Source organism: Halichoeres trimaculatus, unplaced genomic scaffold, assembly GCF_033239565.1.
Source record: "Halichoeres trimaculatus isolate MK-OKI-2021-1 unplaced genomic scaffold, fHalTri1.1 fHalTri1_scaffold_4, whole genome shotgun sequence".
Taxonomy (NCBI): Eukaryota; Metazoa; Chordata; class Actinopteri; order Labriformes; family Labridae; genus Halichoeres; species Halichoeres trimaculatus.
In genome coordinates, this window is record NW_027437182.1 from 13,355,428 (window position 1) to 13,360,460 (window position 5,033).

Consider the following 5,033-nt stretch of genomic DNA (forward strand, 5'->3'; position numbering starts at 1 on the left):
TACCAGTGGGCTCAACCAGCAGAACAAAAATAGCTGTTGTCGTTCACCACAAAGAGCGGAGGAAAGTCAGAGCTCCCACTCCGCCTTATTTAGAAACAGTAAGTACTTGAATCTCTTCTACACATTTTATGTCTTATTGTACCCACAATGAGACACTATGATGCTGCTTTCAGCCACTACGCTCCAGGAAAGTTGATTGTTTAAATGTTTTATACACTGACTTCCTTTTAACTGTATTTAATCATGTTGCACATGGCTTCCAAACAGTGCTTTGAACGGTTTGGATATTGAGTAAAGTGACATTACAATGTAAAAATCATCTTATTTTGCATGCCAAAAAGTGATTGCCTCTGGAATTGTACATAGAAGAAAACTTTACCTCAAAATGACTTAATAAAACACACCAGAGTGACATTTGCAAGATTTGATTCTAACCAGTGCTTTTTACCCCTTGAAAAATGGTTGAAGCAACATTACAATGTAAAAATCATCTTATTTTGCTTGCCAAAAACAGATTCATGCCTCAGGTATTGTGCATAGAAGGAAATTTAGCTCCAAAATGACTTTATATATTACATCAGAGTGACATTTAAAAGATTTGACTTCAACCAGTACTTTTATACCACTCAATAAACAAGAAAAGGGACATAATTTAAAAATAAGCTTATTTTACTTGCTAAAAACTGATTTATGCCTCTGGAATTGTGCACAAAAATATATTTTGCCTCAAAATGACTTAATGTTACACATCAGAGTGACATTTGTAAGATTTGACTCCAACCAGAACTGTTATACCATTAAAAAACAAGGTAAAGGGACATTACAATGTAAACATTTGCTTATTTTGATTGCAAAAACTGATTCATGCCTCTGGTATTGTAGGTAGAAGGAAATTTAGCTCCCAAATGACGGTATATATTATATTAGAGTGACATTTGAAAGATTTGACTTCAACCACTACTTTTATACCACTCAATAAACAAGAAAAGGGACATAATGTAAAAATAAGCTTATTCCACTTGCTAAAAACTGATTCATGCCTCTGGTATTGTATAGAAAAGACAATTTTCCCCATTTAATGTCTTTTATTAACACATCAGAGTAACATTTTGCAAGATGAAACTCCTACCAAGACTTTAACAGATAGAAAAATCTGCGCGGACCTGCCGGCCTCCCATGGCAGCATCAGGCCTCAATTTGTGATGACAGGGGAGGCCTGATGCTGCGGGGACGCGCATTTGTTTGTTTGTTTGTTGGTTGGTTTTCTTCCTCCTCCACCGCCTTATGACTTTTCAACCAAGGCCAAGTCCTACTCAGATTACTTCAAACAACTTAAACCAAACAAATTCTTTTCAAGCTAAAACAAACTTGTAATATAGCTACAGAACACAGCACAGGACCTGATCAAACCTGTGGGACCTGTCTTGAGGATGTCTAGTGATAAAAGGCCAAACCACCAGATTCCTTTGAGGTCCACTCCTGAGGACATGTTAACTTTAAAAACAATCAAGCACTTGACCAATGTAGAGCAAAAATATAATAATGAAAATAAATAATCTTTACAACAGACCAAAAACTTTTCAACAACAACAACAAGTTGAAAAAGATTTTGGTCTGTTGTAAAGATTATTTTAAGGGTTAGGTATTGGGTAGGTTTGTTGTATGAGGAAGTGTTTGGGCTAGGTTTTTAAGGGTTAAAAATGAGCTCTACATTGTTTCATCGCTTGATCGTTTTGAAACATGTCCTCAGTAGTGTGGGCATCGGGTATAGACCATTCAGTCTCTAGGTTGTCTGAACTGCTTTAACTGTTTCCCTTTCTTTTGAAAGCTTTGAATACAAATAAATGTCATTTTTGGCTTGAATTGGTATTTTGAGACCAATACTTTGCTCTGACCTAATTCAGCATGGTGTTTTTTTGGCCCTGGTTACACAACAGCGTTTTATCGGAAAACTCTAAACCTGTGACCTTCAACTTTCTTTGCAACCAAGCCCAAATTGTTTTAGCTCAAATACAGTCCCTCATTTGACTCGGTTTGGAATAACAACCTATCTCATTAAAGGTTTGTGTGTGTGTGTTACCATAACAGCCAGTTTAATGTGCCTGCCTTACAGTCATCTAATTGTGTTGTGACTTTCTCACTGCTGCTGCTGGGGGAAAGGAGCAGAGAGACAGAGAGAGAAACCACCGAAAAGCTGGGACGTTGTTTGAGAGAGAAATTACATTTTCCGAGGAAATTCTTGAAGGGATTTTATATAACTTTTGGAATATGGAAAGAAGAAGACAAGGACAATGAGTCTAGTAAAACCTGATGCAGACACTTTCCCACTTATCATTTGTAAAGCAAAGAGTTCGGTTCCCATTGTGAGAACTGTAAAGCCAAAGGAGAACGCCAGAGCTGCATCAACAAACCACAGGTGCCTCGCTAAGACAGGAGAGAAATCAGGAGAAGTAATGAAGCTTTGTGTTAATCTTATGCCTCTTCTGGCTGCAGCAAAGGAACCAATGGATGAAGAGGAGGACAGGGAAAAGTACAGCAGCTGTAAAAGTAAAAAGGAAGCAGAAAGCAACAACCCAGCTGACCCTTCTGCCACTAAATCTGAGGAACAAACAAATTTGGACTCAGACACCAAGCAACCACTAAGTCCAAGGGTTGTGCTTCCCCCTTTACGTGAAACTGCAGCAGCTTCAGAATGTAGAAAGCCAAAAAGGTGTCATACTCTTCTTCCTCCCTTCAGCTTATCGGAGCAAACAAATATAATCTCTTCAGGCTTCATGGTGAAAGACTGCCAACGTGATGGGTTTGTGACAGAAGAGTCAGACAGTGGGTCATGGATATACAATCCTCTGCTCTCTAAAAGTGTGAGTAAACTTAAAAACTTCCATTTTTTTTTCTGTGCTAGTTGCTTTGATGATTAAAACTGAGTGTAAGCAGACTTTTTAAAGAAATATTATCTCCCTAGTTATTTCTTCTCAGAGAATCATTTTTGTCCTCGCACCACTGATCTGTCTGACTCCCGTCCCTCATTCTCTGAGCAGAGATCTGCTGAGTTTCGTCTTTCTGACATCTCCCTCTCCAGTCTGGATGCTTTGCTGCAGACTGTCACGCAGAAATTGGGGAAAGACAGGACAGGAAACCATAAAGAGACATGGAGACATATTCACTCTGATCACCTCCTTGAAGAGCGGAGTGACAACAGCACAGATGACAAACAACCTGCCAACATGTGCGTTTGACAGGTTTGAGTAGAATTTCAGTATTTTATCATTTCTTAATTTTATTAAAGTGCATTTCAGAGGTTCACTTTTATTTCAAATTTTGCAGGTGTTTCAAGGTGATGTGTGGGTTAAAAAGTTAATCGCTCTAGATAAACGACCATCTTCTGTATTTGTGTGAATTTGAAGTGTTTTTATCTTTTGACAGTATGACAGAAAAAGAAGCAGCAGTGGGTATATGCAGTGTCATTGGACAGAGGAGACTCCCCCCACTTTTCTTCGCATCAAGACCAACACTCACCCTCACTATGACGAAGAGGAAAAACCTCTGGACATCGAGCGCACTGCACTGACTTTTGAGAAGCACTGCACAGTATTAAAAGAAACAATACAATTTTATTTTCCTTCAGCACAGACATTCAAAGTGCCATTCAGGTTGTAAACCTTTTATGATCAGAGCGAGCAGATCATTCAGATGATGCACTGTTACATTTATTTTCAAAAACAACTTTCAAGCTTGAGAGAGAGATACATTCAGGAGGTTCAGATTGATTTTGCATTATTTCTGCAGTTTCATCTCATCCTGTCAGCCTTTTAACATTTCAGTGAAACAATTCAAGATTAAACAAAACTCTGTCTCATACTTACAGTTACTAACAATCTTTTGAATAAGTAACACTTCATAACAGTACAGATAACACTCACTTTTGACATTCAATTCAGGCTTTGTTTGGTATAAAACAAAATAAAGAAGAAGAAAGTATTAAAAAAAAAAAAACTTCAAGGTATGACAAAAAGAAACAGCCACTGACAAGGCAATGTAGTTGCATCTTGTGTTTACAGTTCAGACTGTTTGCAAGTGCTAACTTATGTTTGTCAGTCTTTGGCATAACGTAAAACTGTTTTCAAAGAGACAGTCTCACCTGTGCGTCTGAACTTTAGCTTTTTTTCTGGGAATATTTTATCCATAAATACATTAATTCCTGGTCATGAAGAGCCTGTGTGTCAAATCTGTGTTAGATGAAAACAAATGCATGACTTTATTTTAAAAGAAAACAATAAAATAAGAAAAACAATTGGGGGTCAAGATCTTTAATCTTGTGTGATCCTAGGATGGGGGAGTGACAATGACCTGATAATAAATAAGTAATAAATAAAAAAATAACTTTTTACTTCAGTATATTCTTAGTTAAGAAAACAATTGTAAAATTCATTATCAAACATTCAGAGGCATTTAATAACAGACATGCAGGGAGAATACCCTTCATGCAAGAGTTGAGTTATAACAGCCTCACAAATCCTTTTTGATACATAAATTGTATTTCTGATACATGACAGTTTGCAGCATTTACCTTTTAAAGTGCTTTCTGCAAAATAAAAATGAGATTGTCAGAGGTCTAACAATTGAGCCCTGAGGAACACCAAATCTTGTTTTGTCTTATTTACACACAGAGCCTTGCATCATATTTTTGAAGAATTCAACTTAAACTTTGGAAGAATGAGTTAACTGAAGGAAGAAAGCACAGTGTTATATAAACCCAAATAAAGGGCATAAAGCTACAGATCTGTAAGCAAGGTGAACAAGGCACCAAAGCTGTACAAAGGAGCATTACTTTTGGTTCTTACCTCGGACAACTTTACTTCCAATAAGTCATTTTTCAAAGTAATACTATTTAAGTCCCTCTTTTCATTTCTTACTCCTCTGAGCTTGACAACTGCACTGTTGCATCAATGAAGTACAGTGAGTAATAAAATCCGTCAGACAGTAGTTGGTCCTTTAAACCTGCGCTCCTTCTGCTCTTCTTGCAAACCTTCACT

At 37.3% G+C, this 5,033-nt stretch overlaps 1 long non-coding RNA gene across 3 annotated transcripts; it reads left to right on the plus strand.

Annotated features, from left to right (window-relative positions):
* The first annotated feature begins 21 nt into the window (after positions 1-21).
* On the plus strand, positions 22-3,625 carry LOC141789303 (uncharacterized). 3 transcript variants are annotated; one of them, XR_012598198.1, is made up of 4 exons: positions 22-98; positions 2,738-2,861; positions 3,039-3,226; positions 3,424-3,625. It is a non-coding gene; the product is annotated as an uncharacterized LOC141789303 (long non-coding RNA). The 3 variants fall into 3 exon arrangements; XR_012598197.1 differs by having other exon boundaries at positions 25-98; positions 2,494-2,861; XR_012598196.1 differs by lacking the exon at positions 22-98 and having other exon boundaries at positions 2,159-2,861.
* Positions 3,626-5,033: the final 1,408 nt, after the last annotated feature.